Below are 20,090 nucleotides of genomic sequence, written 5' to 3'. Positions count from 1 at the left end.
CACTACACGCATATGGCTTACTTGCTATGTGGTATTTGCTATGAGGCTAGTTTGTTATCACTACACGCATATGGTCTAGGCTTACTTGCTATGTGGTTAGTTTGCAATTTGTTCCTGTTTTTCATTTAGTAGGGGTTTGCACTTACTACATATTATTTATTTATTTATTCATTTATTTATTAGACTTTATTTATTAAAGGTTCGTACTCACTACACTAACACAGATGGTTACTCAAATTAGTAGGTAAAGTTAGGATGTACTCTGTGCTACAAATGGTGCCCTCATGTCCTCTCACTCAAGAACTCTTGATTATCCTGAGAACACGCATACAATGGGTTGTATCTGCTTGACTTTATACAAAAGGGTGAGATTCCTTTTCATCACTATAGTCACTTGGAGGATTATTTGTGATGGGTATCACTTTCTGGTTTAATGCATATTCAGTAATAAAACTGTTTGCTTTCTCTACATCATGGAGAGATTTTCTCAGTTCGGAGATTTGTTTTTAATTTTATTTCCCTTGAATACCCACATCAGTTATTCATTAATTTCACCCTCTTTTCTAAAACAGAAAATCAGGTGTTTCTCAGATGTTTGAAATTTTAAGTTACCATGTTTGTTTGTATGGGATTATTAATATTGGATGAAATTTTGACATCTTATACACTTACTAGTCACTGGGAATTGTCACACATTTGGCCTTTAAAAAAAAAATCTCCCTTGTCATATAGATCTATTTATTATTTTTACATTTTTTTCTTATTCAGTTTTTAATTAATTTGCCCTCTCAGCCACACACAGAACTTAAAAGATGTGGTGACTAGTTGAGCACAATGCCATATTCAATCAGTTCTTCAACATTCACCATGAACCACAGAAGCAGAGTGTAAGAGAGGCTTTAAAGGGCTCATGTTGAATTAAATTCTTCATATCACCTTGGTGTACAGTTCCCTGTTTTGAATATGTTTAGCATGACTGGACATATACATATGTATATCCAGATAGGTCCAACCATGCTGAAAATAGATAACTTCTACAGCCAATGAGTCCTCTTCCTTCTATTGCTTTTTTTTAGTAGCAATAAGAAAAGACTGAATTTTCCTGGCTAGAACAACACCTGTTTGCCACAAAAGTTGTTCAAGTCCTAAGTCCAAGGTAGGGACTAACACAGATTAGTGGGGAGAAGCTTTGTTACTATGAGAGATAGCCTTGGGGATGTATTGTGCTAATATGCATTTATTAACTGAATTCCATCTGAAGTTTAATCAGTCTTCAAAGTAAGGAAATGGATTGAATGTCATCTTCTTATGATAGATGATGACAAGACCTTTTTCATCTCAGATTTTCTACTTTGGCATTTTTTCAGGAAAGATAAGATCCAGTTAGAAGCTAGTCTATATACATTTGCACATTTTCTGTATTGAAAAGCTCCATCCTTGTTTTTATAGAAATCTATTTTTATTAATGTTTAATTGCAATTTGAACAAAATGTTCCTCTTGGCTGCATTTCGGGTCCTGAATATTTTCACTGCAAGGTTTCTGAGTACACTGATAGATCAAATTACTATGCAAAGTAATATTGTGCATGTGTGTGTGTGAAATAAAATATATAATTGGCCAATTTGTGGGTTATGATCTAACCTACTCCCTTTTTTATTGTATAGTCCTGCAATGTCTATAACTTTAACTAATTAGAGATCACTTAAATAATTTTTTGAAATAATTTAGAAGTAACTTTTCATAATTTTGGGGAAGTCTAGTAAATACTCTGCTATGGCATCACAATTATGATCAACATTGAAAAGCCAGTGGAGTATAGTGAGACAACTGAGTTTTTAAATCAGATTTAAATTTAAATTTTAGTTTGACCATTTATCAGCTGTGAGACTTTAATCTTTCTGAATCTCAACTGATCCATCAATAAATGGGGAAAAATAATACCTACCTCTTTAGAGTATTTATGAAAACCGTATTTATAAAGCATCTATTGTGCCCAAGATGTAGTAGCTGCTTAAAAAAAAAGTCAACCTATTAATGTCATTGTTGTTTTAGAAGTGGTTGGGATGTATACCATTTCTGATTCTCCATAAAGCAAACCATTCAATTTCAGGATAGCAAAATCTGTAGTTAATGTCAGTAAAATATGATTTGGTCAAGGAGCTCTAAAATTTTTTAAAATCTTCAAAGAACTAACACAATGCTTCTCAACTTAAATGTGCCTGTGAACCACCTGGAGATTTTGTTTGATGGTGATTCTGATTTAGTAGGTTTGCTTGAAGCTGGAGCTTCTGCATTTCAAACAAGCTCTCAACGATAGTGATAATGTTGCTGGCGCATGGACTGCACTCGGAGTAAAATGGCTCATGTACTAGGCAAGTTCTTGGGATACTTATTATCGTATACAAGGTAGTTTTCTTTTAAATTGGTACACATATCTCTGAACCTACTTTATTCAGTTACCTACTATTAAAAATAGAACACATTATTTTATATGCCATTCCTTATTTTAAAATTATTTTCTATTTGTCATCCACAAATTGCACAGTTACAGAAACATTAAGATGTACCCCTGGGGATAAAAATACATGTTTATAAAAAAAATTTAAAAAATTAATTAATTAATTAAAAAAAAAGATGTAACAAATCCAAATATCCTTGTCAGTTAAATATTTGGTGGTGGTAAGGGGGGTGTCCTTCAATTGATTGATTGAACGATTGATTGATTTTTATCCAGCTTTATTGAGATATGATTGACATATAACATTATGTAAGTTTAAGGTATACAACATGTTGATTTAACACACATATATGACAAAATGATTACCACCATAGCATTAGTTAACACCTTCAGTTATGTTATGTAATTATCATTTTGTGCGCCTGTGTGGTGAAAGCATTTAAGGTTTACTCTCTTAGCAACTTTTAAATATGCAATACAAATCTGTTAACTGTAATCATCATGCTGTACGTTAGATCCCCAGGGCCTATTCATCTTATAATTGAACATTTATATTCTTTGACCAATATCTCTCCATTTTCCCCACCCATCAGGCCCTGGTTAACCACGCTCTGCTTCTATGAATTAAGATTTTTAAGTTCCATATGTAAGTGAGATCACACTGTATTTATCTTTGTCTGACTTACTTCGCTTAGCATAATACTGTCAAGGTCTATCTATGTTGTTGCAAATAGCAGGATTTCCTTCTCTATCGTAGCTGAAAATATTTAGTTATATATTTATACCATATTTTCTTTCTTTGTTCTTCCATCAATAGACACTTAGGTTATTTTTGTATATTGGCTGTTATGAATAATGCTGGAAATAAACATGAGAGTGCAGATTTGAGATAGTAATTTCATTTCCTTTGGATATATACCTAAAAGTGGAACTGCTGAATCATACGTAGTTCTGTTTCTTTCTTTCTTTCTTTCTTTCTTTCTTTCTTTCTTTCTTTCTTTCTTTCTTTCTTTCTTTCTTTCTTTCTTTTCTTTCCTTCCTTCCTTCCTTCTTAAAGAAACCTCCAAAATGTTTTCTGTAGAGGCTGCACCAATCCCAACCAACAGTACACAAGGGATCTCTTTTCTCCATATCTTGTCAAATACTCGGTCGTTATCTCTTACCTTTTTGAACTAGCCATTCTAACAGATGTCTGGGGAAAGCTCATTGTAGTTTGATCAGCACTTTTCTGATCATTAGTGATGAAGAACATCTTTTCATGTATCTGTTGGCCATCTGTATGTCTTCCTTGGAAAAATGTCCATTCAGTTCCTTAGTCCATTCCCAAATGTTTTTTAATCACTTCATATTTGTATAGTTCATGCCTAGCACAGAACCTGGTGGGCAGTAGATGGTCAAGAATTGCATGTTGGTTATCCTGATAGTAATAAGCAGTGTTGAAGAGTGGTTTTCTACCCTGGCTACAAAAATTGCCTGGGGTTGTTTTAAAACATACCCTTGGTCCTTCCCTAGAACAATTAAATCAGCATCTCTGCCAGTAAGTTTTGGTAGATTTTTAAAACTTCCCAGGTGATTCTAATGAGCAACCAGGATTGAACCAATAAAATGAGTATGAGCAAACCTCTAGACATTTTCTTTAAACAGCCTACCAGTGGGTTCCTTCAGGTCACTACATGATTTTCATTATCCTATATCCTGCCTGTGTTCAGCATGAACATATCCTAGAGACCCTCTGCTGCAAGTGAGCAGAAAATGCTCCATAGGAATTTTAATTTCTTAACCATCACTTGCTATCATGGGGCTATTTTTTATTGTTCCCCCTCTCTCTGCTAAGTAGTTTTAAGGAACATTTAAAATTTATTTTATTTTTATTGCAAAATAAATACCTGCTTAATTTTTTTAAATCAAGTAATAGATTGAAGGAGTTTAAGTAAAAAACTTCCTCTCTGTACATCCTTCATATCTACTCCATTCCACAAAACCCAACTGCATTACCTGGTAATTATCCATGCATATACCCCATCATAGATATTCTTACATAAACACACAATACACACAAACACTCAGATTCAGTCAAACCACATTCTGTTGGCGGTTTGCTTGTTCATTTAACAACATATCTTAGAGATATTTCAATTAGGACATACAGCTTGACCTTCTTCTTTTTAAATGATACATATTATTCCATCATGTGGATACATTATAATTTTTTAACCAGCGTCCTTATTAAGACATGTAATGTTTCCAGTTTGTAAGTACTGTATTAAAACCAATGCCACAATGATCATCTTTACACATGTCTTTATATAATTTTGCAGTCAGATCTGTTAAAAAATGTCTACCAGTTTACCTGCCACTTTAAGCTGCTGTCATCCCCCATCTACCCTTCTGGATTAGCTGAATATGTCAGCCCCCCTTCTGCCTGCCCAATGTCTTATACCCGAGCCTGTTAATCCCCAACCACAGGCTCAATTGTAGCCCATTTCTTAGATCCATCCTAAGAGAAGACAGAGGAGAAGTAAAGGAGAAATAAGAAAGAAATGCCGATTATGTTCCAGTTATTGCCAAAGTAGTCCTGAAAAATTACTTTCTATACTCTAACAATTATAGTTATTTTTACCCATTTTTTTTTTTTAGATGATAAACATGGCCCACAGAAATGAACTGACCCAAGCTCATTTTGTTCTAAGTACCTAATCTCACAGTCTTTATCTCTTTTCCCTTTCTGTGATGTTCCAGTGGTAAAGGCATTGGGTTCTACTCACTGTGAGTGAGACTGGGGTGACCTTTGAACTCCAATGTCATTTTGTGAACTGTGGCCCCTCTTCTTACCTAGCAGTGTCTCTATTCTGGTAACTGACCTATCTTAGACTCTTTCACTCTTTTTTTTTTTTTTAATATTACAAAAGTGGTGGATATTTATTGAGCCTTTACATTGCACCAGGGATTGAACTAAAAAAAAATGTGTACACACACACACACATACACATATATATATATATATATATATATATATATATACACATGTATACATATACGTGTGTGTGTATATATAAATCCAGCAAGCATGATCTTGGAATAAGAACATCTTCTCTTTGGCAAGCTAGTTTTGTCTTAAAACATGACTGGTCTCTGGAAACAGACTATGATTCGTTTCATCACTGTCCACTCTCTACAATGACAATAATCAATTGTGTTACCATATAATTTAAGTAGCACTTAATTGTGTGACACCGACAGATGAATGGATAAAGAAGATGTGGTATTTATACACAATGGAATATTATGCAGCCATCAAAACCTGTCCTACCATGTGAAATGACTTGGATGGAACTAGAAGGTATTATGCTAAGCAAAATAAGTCAGTCAGAGAAAGACAATTATCATATGATCTCACTGATATGTGGAATTTGAGAAACAAGGCAGAGGGTTGTAAAGGAAAAGAGGAAAAAATGAAACAAGAAGAAACCAGAGAGGGAGACAAACTGTAAGAGACCCTTAATCTCACAAAACAAACTGAGGGTTGCTGGAGTGGAGGGGGATGGGAGGCATGGAGTGACTAGGTGATGGAGACTAGGGAGAGTATGTGTTGTGGTGAGTGCTGTGTATTGTGTAAGCCAGGTTCTGTCACTTAGTAGCTGTGGGAGTCTGGGAATTCACTTGCCCTCTGTGTGCCTCAGTTTACTCACATACAAAATAAGGACAAAAATAGAACCTGCCTCAAAGGGCTGTTGTGAGATTTAAGTTAGTTAATATATGGAATGGACTTAGAGCCATGCCTGGATCATAAGATGTGCTAAATAAAGACCCATTCTTGGGCCTTGCTCCTATATCTAAGTTTTTCTTCCAGTACCTCACTTGGTATTCTAAATGTTCTTAGATGGGGTACATGCCTTCTGCATATCTTTAGGTAAGAAGTTATTAAACTGCCATTTAGCTATAGTGCATGATGTGTGCATGTTGGCAGGGTGTGAGCAGTATTAATAGGAGGTGACATGATGTCTTAGTTTTTGCTAAGTAGGGTTCTTGTTCAGTTAAGTTCCCAACAGGAGGTTACTTTACCCAATAAAGGCACATACTATAAAACCTCCCCTTTGCAAAGAAGAAGAACAACAGTGTTGAACCAGGTCATAGATACAGACATAGGGAACCAAATTGGATGGACAAACAAATAGAAAAGGGTTAAATTCTCCATTAATAAATGCTAGTAGTAGGGATTTTGCAAAGTGTTGTCCAGGGAAGACATACCTTCTTTGCAGAACTGAAGGTGAATCTTGAACACATGCATTGGAAAAACTAAGCATTTTCTTGCAACAGTGAAATCATCAGTTTGAGGAAAATGAGATCCCATCACAGTATAGCTTTAGGTAAGACAGCTGAAGACACACAGCAGAGAAATCCATAAAAGAAACAAAAAGAAAAATTATCTTTTTCATATTAGATCAAGTTTTTACCAGTTCTTTAGGGAAGAGCAATTAAAATTTAATTCTAATAACTAACCCTTGTGAATCATTTAGACTTTTTTTTTTCTAGAACATTCCCTTATTATAGCAATATATAAAGCAAACATAACTTTAAATGTTTATTTTATAAACACAACTGTATGTTAGTATAACTGGTGTTAATCAGCTTGCCCAAATTTAGGGGTGTAGTTTATATATAATTCTAGAAATTCACTGGCCTTCATAAAAATATGGGATTGAAATGCATGCATATGTTTTTAAGAGTATATAAACTTTCATTCTCTGACTTTATTCCCAATCTCAGCATTTTCACATGTCCTTGGTAAGCTAGCCAAACTCAGGACCTTTTGTTACTAAGAGAACTCAAGGTTATGTTTGCCAGAAGAAACATCCTTAAAATTTAATGAACAATGACTGCCGGTCACCAATAGAATTTTTACCTAATCCCTTCTTCCTTTAGGGCAAATGAACTTGCCCTGGGCATTCTGTCCAACCCTTAAAGACTGCATCTCCTTGGAACACCTCCTTTAAAGGCACTTGAGATATCCATTTTCATTTTAATAGTTGGGTGAATACTGTGAAGAAAGTCTTCAGCCTTGAAGTCATGGATGGTCTCACCTTTTTGAAGGATTTTGAGCTTTAGGAAAGGTGCTGGTTCTCACTGAAGCTGCACTTTTAGAGGTTCAACATAATTCAGGCAAATATGTGTATCTTCAAAATATGTATGAAGTCACCTGCTTTCAGGCCTTTGATGTGTGTGATCATATAGTGGGCCAGGTGTGGAGGGCCAAGTTGAAGGACACAGCCAAAACCATGTCTCCTTCCCTCCAGTACAGCTGGCAGGACAGCTCACCGCTCACCATGGAGATCTGAGAAAGGTATGGCAGGGAGATAGGGCCATAAAAGGAAGTGCTTTGGGATTCCAACCACACAAGATAATTCTTCTGTCCTTGAGTTTGATTTCAACTGTGCGAAGCATCTTTTGCAGTTAGTGTACTCCTTAACTTGAATAATCTGAATCCTCATCTTTGTATTCTGCCCCAAAATGCCTTCTCCACTGAGAACCATAAATTGAACCTAAATCCCCTTTTCTCTATTGGAAAATCCCAGGTTGTCCAAGAAGTCTTAGGAGGCATTGACTTCCCAGATTTTCACTCCCTTAGGAGACAGTTCCTTAGCATTTGTAAAGCCCTTGATAAAACACTGTAACTCCTCCAAAACACTCTTTCAGAATATATGTGTTGTTATCAGCAAAGGAAATTCATCTCTCAGGCTGTAGTGCAACTGCATGCCAAACACCCCAGCATGCTGGTGCCAGTGCTCTCATCCTTCTGGAACCTTCAGTGAAGGATGTGCTGGATCTGCCCCAGGTACTGCAGCTTCCCATGGGGTGGAGGCCAAGGGCTCCATACCACACCTCTATGTGGCGGGTGGGGACAGGCATTGCAGCTTGGAGCCGGGGGAGGAGGCATGGATGTGGGGTCCCCCCAAACCAAGGCGTGCAGTGAGGGCTGGTGGGCAAGGTGGTTTGGCCCTTCTGTGCACTTCTTTTCCCCTCATTTACTCTTTTCTGAGAAACCTGCTTCCTTGGACAATTACTGCATGAACACACATGTGGAGCTTTGATAATGGTATATAGTGTGGCGGGATGAGCAGAGTTTGACACAAAACAGCCCACACTGGGAATTCTGATTGGTCACATAACTACCTATGTCAGATAATTTTCAAGAATGACCACACAGTGTCTGTCATCCCACGTGACCTTCTAGAACCTTCCCATTCTCACATCAGGAGGTGTAATTGAATTATCCTTTAGTTGAAAAATGGATAGATTGTGACTTTCCTGAAACCAATAATGTGATAGAAATACACTGTGTGACTCAAAAGCTAGGTCAGAACAGGTTATGTAGCTCCCCTTGCTTGCAAGACACTTGTGTTGAAAATCCGAGTCACTGTGTAAACCAGTCCAAGTGTGCTGAGGCTGCCATGCTATGAGGAAGCCCAAACTAGCTCACATGGAGAAGTTCTGAGGCTCTCTCTCTCTCTCTAGATAAGTAGGTAAGTGGGTTAGGTGGGTAGATAAACTTGAAAGTAGTCAAGTTAACTGACCAGATGACAGAAATAATCTATTAGTCTCTTAACTGACCAGATGACAAAAATAATCATGGTAAATACCTTAGTTCATCCTTCTGATAAACCTATTGATCTGAACTTCTACCTTGCCAGCATTTCCACCTTGCACAAAATGGGAGGTCGTCATCTTCCTTCCCCATCTTGGAAAAGATAATTTGAAGGGTCCTCAGAAGTTGTTTGCCTCTTTGAAATGTTTTCCAACAGTATAGACCTGAATCAGAGCCACCTCCCTGCAGATGCTGCCATATTTACCAAGAGATCAAGCGATCAGTGTGTTGTCTTTCAGGTAGTTTGCTTCTAGTTTATTTTGCCATAACCACCCTTATAGATCAATTTATTCACTGGTTTCAGGTTTGGGTACCCCCCATGCTATATATACCATAATCCTTAGCATGTTAACTGAAGCCTTATTGAGCTTAACAAAGTGCTATGGAATTTTTGGCAAAGCCGAAGAAGCTGTAATACCTTTGAAACACTTGGGCTGACACCATTGATACCTTATTCTGATGACCAATCCAGTCTGGGTTCCATAGGTACATAGAAGTTGCCAGCTTTTCTTGCTATCCTAACCATTTGAATCTCAGTTCTGTACACCTTCCTTGTGACAATGCTTAGCTTTTTCATCAGTAAGCGTCCTCCTTTTGAAGCATCTTTTGGGCAAACTTCTTTCTCTTGATGCTTTATCTGCAACTTTGTGAAATTCCTTTGCTTCTCCTTAAAGGTTTCTGGCAAAGCAGGAATCTTCTTTCTCTTCTCTTCCATAATCTCTATGGTTCCAACCAGAAAAGAGCTATAAACAGATACCCTGATATCAGTGTATCTTGAGAGAAAAAGGGAGACCAGCTTTTAGCTGCTCTAGCTCTTAAGTGTTTCAATTTAGCTGCTATCTAACCACAGCCTTATAAAGAACCCTAAGAGACAATGGCCCAACTGAACCTTTCTCAAATACCAACTCCATACAATAACATGATTGTTTTATGCCACGAAATTATAAAGTCAATTGTTACAATGCAGTAGTAATTTAGGATTAGCATCTTGTGATCTTCAGCAAGTCACTTGATTCCTAGGAGTCTTGGCCTTCTTAACTATGAAATAAGGGTGTGGATAACAACTAAAGAGGGTAAGTATTAAGCTAGTCCACATGATGAACTGCTAGTGGCAAGACCCATCCTCATGTGCATCTACTACTTTATAGCTCCTCCTCACTGCCCCATTTCACTGTGGGTAAGCAATCACTCCTTTCTGTTGTTGACATTATGACAAAATTTCAAAACTTTTAGATATTTTGAAATCAATAGACAAAACACTATATATGGTTCATATGAAGTTAAATAAGCTTCTTCTCAGTGGTTCACAGGAGGTAGGGCATGAAGAGTCTTATGGACACAAAAATGTGTTGTTTAGGAGAAGTAATATGTTGAAGCACTGTTAACCACAAAGCATAAATTAGTTCACCAGATTAGTCACCAAACAGGGTTCCAAGGACCTAAGAACAACACTACAGTTTTAGCTGGAGGTGTAGAGAATTGGGGGATAGGAATCAGTATGTCTGCAGTGGAATGCAGCCAAGTTGAAGACTGAATTGAAGGTGCTTTCTTAGCCTCTGCTCATTGGCCCAGAGGATCACTCCAGTGTCTTAGAGCCTACGACATTTACTAACATATCTTGTTGACTACCAGTTTGCATAGCTCCTCAGAATGTCCTCGATCTAGACCTGTTGTGGGTACATGTGTTTGTGTGCACATGTGAGCATGCATTGGAGAGGAAAAAATTTTAACTCTACCTTCCTAGTTCTTTGTCCTTGATCTAGACCTGTTGTGGGTACATGTGTTTGTGTGCACATGTGAGCATGCATTGGAGAGGAAAAAATTTTAACTCTAAGTTCTTTGTTCTACTAATCAAATTAACATAAAATATTAACAAGACCAAAAAAATTTAATTTTGTATATATGGGTGACCCATAAGATTATGAGACCCAAGGACAAGCTAGGTAGTTGAGGTTTGTATGCCATCTTGAATTACAGAATGGAAAAGGGACCTGGGGTTTTAAAGGGGAGGAGGATGATTCACAGGACGATAAGGAGAGAAGATGTATGGTAATTATATTTTTGTCCTGTCATACAGATAGGTCATTCAGATAAAAATGTTATCTCTTGGTAATAGCTTTCTTTCTGTGCCAGGCCTCTACCTAAATTCTTTTAAGTAGTTTCAAGGAGAGGTAAAAGTTATTCCTGAGTCTGCTGGCTCTTGACTGGCTTCAGCTCAAAATGGTTTACATTTTGGGAAGACTTGTTCTGAACACCTTCAGTGTAAGAAGGGAGGGATAAGGAACGTACTGTGGTGATAGATACTTAACACACAGCTCTTTTCTTTCTGTAGAAAGAAAAAGCCCTGATTTTCAGCATTTTCTGATTTCCATGGGATAATGGCCAATTTCAGGCTACCAATTTGACATTATTGAGCACAGAATTGGAAGGACCTGAGTAGTAGCACAATATTATGTTGTTTCCATCATACACATATAATAGGCATAAATAACTTCAAAAACATAGTTAACAATAAAATATAAGAAATTAGGGTGCCTGGGCTCAATTGGTGAAATGTCTGACTCTTGATTTTAGTTCAGGTCTCAATCTTGGGGTCATGAGTTCAAGCTCTACACTGGGTTCCCAGCCTACATAAGAAAAGGAAAGAAAGACAAAGAAAGGAAGGAGTGTACAATAGTAAAATGGTAAAATGTGAGGATTTGAGAATTTATTACCTTTGTTTTTAATACAATTTATTTATAATTTTATATAGTTTAATTTTTAACAATGGCTCTATTTAACGATGGTCTGGCAAAATTCCTAACAATTTAGCAAAAAGCTCTCACCAAGCCATAAGAGACATATCTGGTATACCACTGGAGATTAGTTAATAATTCTACATCAGCAATTACCACAGATCTCAGAAAAGGCTTTCCAGTAGTTATGCCACTTCAGGGGAGCAGAATTTGCCACTTCAAGATATGCTACCACCTCCACTACCATTTCCAGCTAGAGACAAAAGAAGTTGACATGAGGGGTGGGGAGTCAGTTATCAGTTAACAACAGTTAAGTAGTTATACAAATTTAAGTCAGCTGCTCTCTCCACTGATAAGAATTTCTAGAAATGTAGTCATTCTTCTTTTCCTGCTCCAAGAGAGGGGGACACCCCTAGAAATGGAGATTTTCCTTAAATCTCCATTTAAGGCAATGGTAGTTTGGGCCATTTAAGAGTTACTAAGTTTTTTCCTAAGTCTCTCCCATGTATACAGGAGGTATGTACGTTATTAAACTTGTGTTTGTTTTTTTCTCCTATTAATCTATCTTCTGTTATAGAGGGATCTCAGTCAAAATCCTAGAAGGTAGAAAGGGAAATTATTTTTCCTCCCAACTGCATAAAAATGGTACAGTTGCATGGAGACATTCATATCCTGCATGGCTGCTTGGGTCTGAGTCACCTCTGGCAGCCTTATTCATTTAGCCAAGTCCTTGCAAATGGGGCCATTTCCTATGGTACCAGGACCTGAGTTGAAAAAGACTTAGGAGTCTTACTTCCAATATGCACTACCTCCTTTCAAGACATTTCTCTCTTGATCCAGTGCTTAACTATGTATCTATGTATCAATTAATTTTATCCTTTTCTCTACTTTTTGTGTATTTAATAACCTAAAAGTGCAATCAGACAAATAGCCAGGAAATGTTAATCACATATGCTGTGCCATAGACTTTCGGAAAATTATAAGGAAGAGTACAATAAAATCCCCAGCCCTGAAGAACTCTATAATCTAGGCAGAGAGGTAAGACTAACACTTCAATCACAAAAGCAATAAAACATAGAGGATGTGTGTAATAAAAGGTGAAATGTTATGGCACAGACCGTAACTGTCATTGAATTTCAGAGGAGTTGAGAAAGCAAAAGGAAACACAACTGATTTTACCCTCTTGGTTTATAAATACAGAGCTTATGATGATTATTAACCAGTTAAGTGGAAGTGAGGCAGAATCCCACTGTCCTAGATTCCATGCCATCCATTTAATCCACTCAGTACTTGAGCAGCTCTCCTTCCCAGGACACTATTCTCACGATGACTTCTCCATTAAGAGACAGAATGCCCGGGGCTCACAAACAAGTTTTAATTTCTTTCTAATCAGAGGGGAAAAAATCCCTAGATTTTAGGTTCAAGAAAATTTTTCATATATGCTATTAATTTATTTGTCTTAATACCAATGCAGTAATAAATTATAATTTTTAATAATTTTTATTTGCCACCTCAAAATGTATCTCTTTGGCATGTGGATTGTTTTAGGCTGATTATTTTTGAGAAACAGAAGGCTCAGGAATCTTTTTTTTTTCTTCCCTCTAATTGCCTAAAGGAATTAGAGGACCTATTCCAGGAAAGGAGCCATCACCATATGCCTGTCGTATAATATAAAAATCATAGAATATGAACATAGTAGACAGGCGAGAGCCGGCAAGATCTGTTTGATTGAAGTCCTCTCTATGTCCCATACAGGCAAGGCCCAGCAAACATTTGTTTACCAAACATTTACCCTTTTTCACCTTTTTGTGAATTGCTTTACTTTCCTTTGAAGTTCCAGACTTTTATGCTCTTCTCCTTAGTTTAGGAGGGCATATATATCTTCTTTTGTCAGATTGTCTTTGGAATCTCTCATGTTAATGTGGACTGCTTCCATGTATATAATTAAATTTTATTTTTTCCTGTTAATCTGTCTCATGCCAATTTCATTCTTTTTGTTTCAAATTTTTATTTTTTTTATTCAAGTATGATTAACATATACTGTAATATTAGTCTCAGGTATACAATATAATAATTCTACAATTCTATATGTTTCTCATTGCTCATCAAGACAAGTGTATTGTTAATTACCTTTATCTATTTTACCCATCTCCCACACACATCTCCTCTCTGGCAACCAGTTTTTTCACTGTACTTCAGAGTCTTTTTGTCTCTTTTTTTCTTTGTTGATTTGTTTTGTTTCTTAAATTCCATATATGAGTGACCTCATGTGGTATTTGTCTTTCTCTGGCTGACATATTTCACTTAGCATTATACCCTCTAGGATCATACACATTGTTGAAATGGCAAGATTTTATTCTTTCTTAGGTTGGAGTAATATTCCATTATCTATATATACACCATAAGCTATGATAAATAATAACTGCATAAACATAAGGGTGCATATATTTTTTGAATTAGTGTTAGATAAATACCCAATAGTGGAATTACTATGTCATATGGTGTTTCTATTTTTACTGGGGTTTTTCTGTTTGTTTGTTTGTTTGTTTGTTTGTAGGAACATCCATATTGTTTTCCACAGTGGCTGCACCAATTTGTATTCCTAATAATAGGACACAATGGCTTCTTTTTCTCCAGATCCTCTCCAACACTTGTTATTTTTTTGTCTTTTTGTTACTAGCCATTCTGACAGATAGAAGGTAATACCTCACTGTGGTTTTAATTTGCATTTCTCCTTGATGAGTAAAAGCTGATGCTTCTTTTCATGTGTCTGTTGGCCACCTTTATGTCTTCTTTGGGAAAAATGTCTGTTCATATCATCTGCCCATTTTGAATTGAATTCCTTTTTTTTTGGTGTTGAGTTGTATAAGTTCTTTATATTTTTTATTATTAACCCCTTATCCATAGATCATTTGCAAATATCTTCTTCCATTCAGTAGGTCACCTTTTTGTTCTGTTGATGGTTGCCTTTGCTGTGCAAAGGCTTTTTATTTTGGTGAAGTCCCAATAGTTTAATTTTGCTTTTGTTTCCCTTGCTTGAGGAGGCATAGCTAGAAAAATGTTTCTGAGGCTGATGTCAAAGAAATTACTATCTGTGTTTTCTTCTAGGAATTTTATGTTTACATGTCTCACATTTAAATCCTTAATCCATTTTGAGTTTATTTTTATATGTGGTGTAAGAAAGTGGTCCGGTTTCATTCTTTTACTTGTAAATGTCCAGTTTTGCCAACACCGTTTGTTGAAGAGGCTGCCTTTTCCCCATTGTATATTATCGCATCCTGCATCATAGACTAATTACCATATAAGTGTATCTGGGATTTATTATTTGTTTAAGTTTGTTTATTTATTTAAGTACTCTCTACATGCAATATGGGGCTCGAACTCATGACCCTGAGATCAAGAGTCCCACACTCTTCCGACTGAGCCAGCCAGGCATCCCTATAAGTGTGAGTTTATTTCTGGACTCTCTATCCTGTTTTCTTGACCTATATGTCTACATTTGTGCCACTGATATATAATTTTGATTACTAAAGCTTGTAGGATATCTTTCATTCTGGGATTGTGATCCCTTCAGCTTTGTTCTCTTAAGATTACTTTGGGGTCTTCAGTCATTCTATATAAATTTTAGGATTATTTGTCCTAATTTTGTGAAATATGTCATTGGTACTTTAATGGGGATTGCATTGAATGTGTAGATTGCTTTGGGTAGTATGGATATTTTAGCAATATTGGCTCCTCCAACCCAGGAGCATGGAATATCTTTCCAATTGTATTGTCTTCAGTTTCTCTCATTAGTATTTTATATTTTTGGAGCACAGGTCTTTTACCTCCAATTTATATATATATATATTTTTGGCGGAGAGAAGCCCAGGAAGACAAAAGTGCCTCAGGCCCATGAGAGTCATAATAAGGCTCTGACTATTTTAGGCACTGGGGAAAAATAAAATGGTTAATAAGGCAGACAAGGACATGCTTTCATTCTCCTTGGGGGTGTGGGCAGGTGGCAGGAACCATTAGGAAGCTAGTAAACAGTTCAAGAAGCAAAATAGTTGCAGGCAGTGATAAAGGAAAGGCTATAAGAAAATAAAGCATGGTTTTATACAGAGGAACAAGGTGGGGATGTTTCTAAAAAGAACTTTCTGAGGAAACTGAGCTCCGAATGATGAGAAAAAGCCAGTCCAGTATAAAGATGCAAAGGAAAAGCTTTCCAGACAGAGGGAACAGCATGGACAAAGATGTTGAGTCAGGAATGACCTTGGTGGGGTGGAGAAGCCAAAAGCCCAATGGGTTGAAGTTTAGAGGAAAAGGAAAGGAGGAGAACAGAAGAGTTGGAAGTAGTAAGAGGGGCTATTGCATGAAGGCTTGAGGCCTTAAATTGGGTGAAGAGCACAGTGGGAAACCATGGTAGATATTTAAACAGAGGAAAGACAGGATCACAATACACACATCACAATAAGATTACTCTAGGTTCAGTGTGAAGAATTGCCTTGAAATGGGGGAAACCAGTTAGGAAGTCTGTGCATTGATGATTGTGCATTAATGGGTGAGTGATGCTATTCCTGCGTCCGATGGAAGGGAAAGGATTGATCTGGGATGTATTTTGGATGTAGAATAGCAGGAGGAGGTGTTGGAAGAGAAGGAAAGAGTATTAGGATGGAAAGAAGCCCTTAGTATGCTTCTGGAGGAGATGATTATGCAATTGGAGGAATGGATCATGTTATAAAGAGAATAAGAACTGTATTTCACCAACATGAAAAGAGCTTAGTTTAGATTAGTAGACTATAAAAATATACCAAAGTTAATGGGCTAAAATGTATGTATGCTCCAATTGCAGTTATTTGTAATATTTTGGTATGCAAAAGTTATTAAGAAAAAGAGTAAGTTTTTTAAGTTCATTTTGCTTCTGAGTCAGAAGATGGACTGCATTATGATAATTTTAATTGTCCTGAAATATACTTTATTGAAATATTTTATTGATAAGTGAGCCACATGGGAAAGCCCAATTTTGTATTCAAAGAGTACTTAAAAACAAATGAAACATTTTATAAATAGAAACAAAAGATAATTGTAATGAATATTTCATGAAACATTGACATAATTCCTCTGTATTATAATTGAAATCCACTATGTAAAACTTAAACACAATGAAATGGATAAAAAGTGTTTAAATTAATAGAATCTTATATGTGTGTGTCAGAAGCATGAGAATCATCTGAGGGAAGCCACAGTGAACTTCAGAAATTATTTAACCTTTCTAAGCCCTGTCTTCTAAAATGTGATAATCCTCAGCTCATAGCATAAGGTTAAATAAAATAATTATGTTGCGGCCTCCTATTTCAGTGGATGTATGAACATTTCAGAGATGTGGTCTCTGAAGTTAAAAAAAAAAGTCAACAAACTAGTCAAAAAGACAGTTTTAATCAAGTTAGTGTCTTAAACAAAATAGTGGGATAAACAGATTGCAGGACAAAAATTTTGACTACTGTGGAAGAAAACAGCTTTATTTTTCCAGCTTTATTAAGGTCTAATTGACAAATAAAATTGTCACATATATTTAAAGTATACAATGTGATGATTTGATATACATATACTTTGTGAAATGATTATCGCAATCAAGTTAATTAAGGTGTCTATCACCTCACATAGTTACCTTTTGTGTATGTGTGGTAAGAATGCTTAAGATTTATTCTCCTAGTAAATTTCAAGTGTAAAACAGTTATTTACTATGGTCACAAAACTGTACATTAGATCCCCAGAACTTAGTCATCTTACAACTAAAGGCTTATACTCTTTGACCAGCATATTTTCCCCCACACCCCAACCCCTGGTAACTACAATTCTATTCTCTGTTTCTATGAGCCTGACTTTTTAAAATTTTTAGATTCTACATATAAGTGAGATCATACAGTATGTATCTTTCCCTGTCTTACCTACTTCATTTAGCATAATGTCCTTTAGATACATCCATGTTGTTGCAAGTTGCAGGATTTCTTTCTTCCTCCTGGCTGAATAATATTCTGTGTGTGTGTGTGTGTGTGTGTGTGTGTGTGTGTGTGTGTGTGACATCTGTATCCATTCATCCATTGATGTACAACCAGATTGTTTTTGTATTTCAGCTATTAAGAATAATGCTATAATGAACATGGGAGCATATATCTCTTAGAGATAGTAATTGCATTTCTTTTGGATATATACCCAGAAGTAGGATTTATGGGCCTATGGTAGTTCTATTTTTAATTTCTTGAGGGTCCTCCATACTGTTTTCTATAGTGGCTACACCATTGTTCATTCTACGGATAACACAAGGGTTCCCTGTTCTCTACATCCTTGTGAGCACTTATCTCTTATCATTTTGATGAAAGCCATCCTAACAGGTCTCAGTGATATCTCACTGTGGTTTTAATTTGCATTTCCCTGATAATTAGTGATTTTAAGCACCTTTCATAGACTCCCTGTTGGCCATTTAGCATACAACTTGTAAGGAATGTTAAGCCTACTATAATAGTAAAAAAAAAATTACTTAATAGTAAAAAAAAAATTACTTAAAAATTAAGTAATATCCACATTACATTTAATATCTAGATATATGCAATGATATACTGTGAGAATTCAGAGAAATTAAAGAAGTCAGATAGTCTAGTAGTTTCCAGACTTTGGGATTTATAGACCAGGAAATTTTCTAGAAAAAATGAAATAGAAATGAGAGCCAGACATAGGATTGGCAAACTTTTGATTTGTTGCTATCATAAGATAAAAGCATCAAATAATCACTATCACCTTCTATTAAATTGAGTTCTTAAAATAAGACATTCTTATGCCAAACTTTTATTTTAAAAACTTACTCAAAAATACAAAACACTGGTTCATGGGTTTTTTGGTGTTTTGTTTTTGTTTTTGTTTTTTGCAAATTACAACCAGTCACAAAATATTGGTTCATATTTTTCTATTTTTTGACAGACTATGAAATATTTGTCATGATCTAATTGGCAATTGTTGACATCTATGCCCATTGGCAGTTGAAAATTCATTCAGTACTCCAATTTTTCAAATGATGGGAAACTCACTGACAACAAATCACTGGGTGACTCATCAAGTTTGAAAGTAAAGACAACCAAGATAAGTTTACTGAATATGGTAAAATTTACCATATTATTTCTTATACAGCTTGATTTTTAACTCCTCTTGAAAACACGTGTTCCATAGATATACCTTTTATTTACCTATACTATAATTATACCAAATACACATTGTTCTGCTTATTCAAATGGTTTTAGCAGGATCTCATAGATGGCATTTTACTGTGTGTATAACTATGTTAGGGTTACACTTTAAAAATCTGTAGATTTTCCCATAGTTCAGATTAGTCTCCCTCTTGAGAATATTTTGTATTCAATTATTCTTTTGACAAGCACCAGTCCATATTATTTCATGTCTCCTGGGCTGCCCGAGGCTGACGTAAGTAGGCACTGTGGTAGGAGAAGATTTGAATGGCAAGGAGAGGATACCCAGAGGGCTCAGAATCAGGGCAAGTAAAGAGGGGTTAGCTTGGTACCACAAAATAAAATGGGAGGTGGCATTTTATCCAAATGCAAGACAAAAAAGAATTGTGCTGACTGTGACAATAGTATTAATAGTTAACTCTCATAATTCTTCTCTTCTTTAAGATAAGAATCGGGTAATAATGAGGTCATGGGAGGTGAGGCTTCTGGGAATGACTTTGAAGAGGCCAGTTAATTCTGTGCTGTAATAAGTTCATAACTGAAGCAGCAATTCTTTTTTTAAAGATTTTTTTTAAAATTTATTTGACAGAGAGAGATCACAAGTAGGCAGAGAGGCAGGCAGAGAGAGAGGAGGAAGCAGGCTCCCTGTTGAGCAAAGAGGCCCGATGCGAGATGGAGAGGAGAAGGGAGTTGAGGGAAATTGGAAGGGGAGGTGAACCATGAGAGACTATGGACTCTGAAAACAACCTGAGGGTTTTGAAGGGGTGGGGGGGTGGGAGGTTGGGTGAGCCCGGTGGTGGGTATTAGGGAGAGCATGTATTGCATGGAACACTGGGTGTGGTGCAAAAAACAATGAATACTGTTATGCTGAAAAGATATTAAATAAATTAAAAAAAAAAAGAGGCCCGATGTGGAGCTCTATCCCAGGACCCTGAGATCATGACCCGAGCTGAAGGCAGAGGCTTTAATCCACTGAGCCACCCAGGCTCCCCTGAAGCAAAGATTCTGAGGCTCTATTTTTCTCTTTCATCTC

The 20,090-nt window shown here is 36.3% G+C and overlaps 2 pseudogenes; both read right to left on the bottom strand.

Moving 5' to 3' along the window:
* Positions 1-7,418: 7,418 nt before the first annotated feature.
* On the bottom strand, positions 7,419-8,394 carry LOC131830183 (thymidylate synthase-like; annotated as a pseudogene).
* Positions 8,395-9,098: 704 nt separating this feature from the next.
* Positions 9,099-9,820, bottom strand: LOC131830390 (large ribosomal subunit protein uL30-like; annotated as a pseudogene).
* Positions 9,821-20,090: the final 10,270 nt, after the last annotated feature.

This window comes from Mustela lutreola, chromosome 4, assembly GCF_030435805.1.
Source record: "Mustela lutreola isolate mMusLut2 chromosome 4, mMusLut2.pri, whole genome shotgun sequence".
NCBI lineage: Eukaryota > Metazoa > Chordata > Mammalia > Carnivora > Mustelidae > Mustela > Mustela lutreola.
Note: the sequence above shows the minus strand (reverse complement) of the source record. Positions and strands in the feature narration are given on the sequence as shown.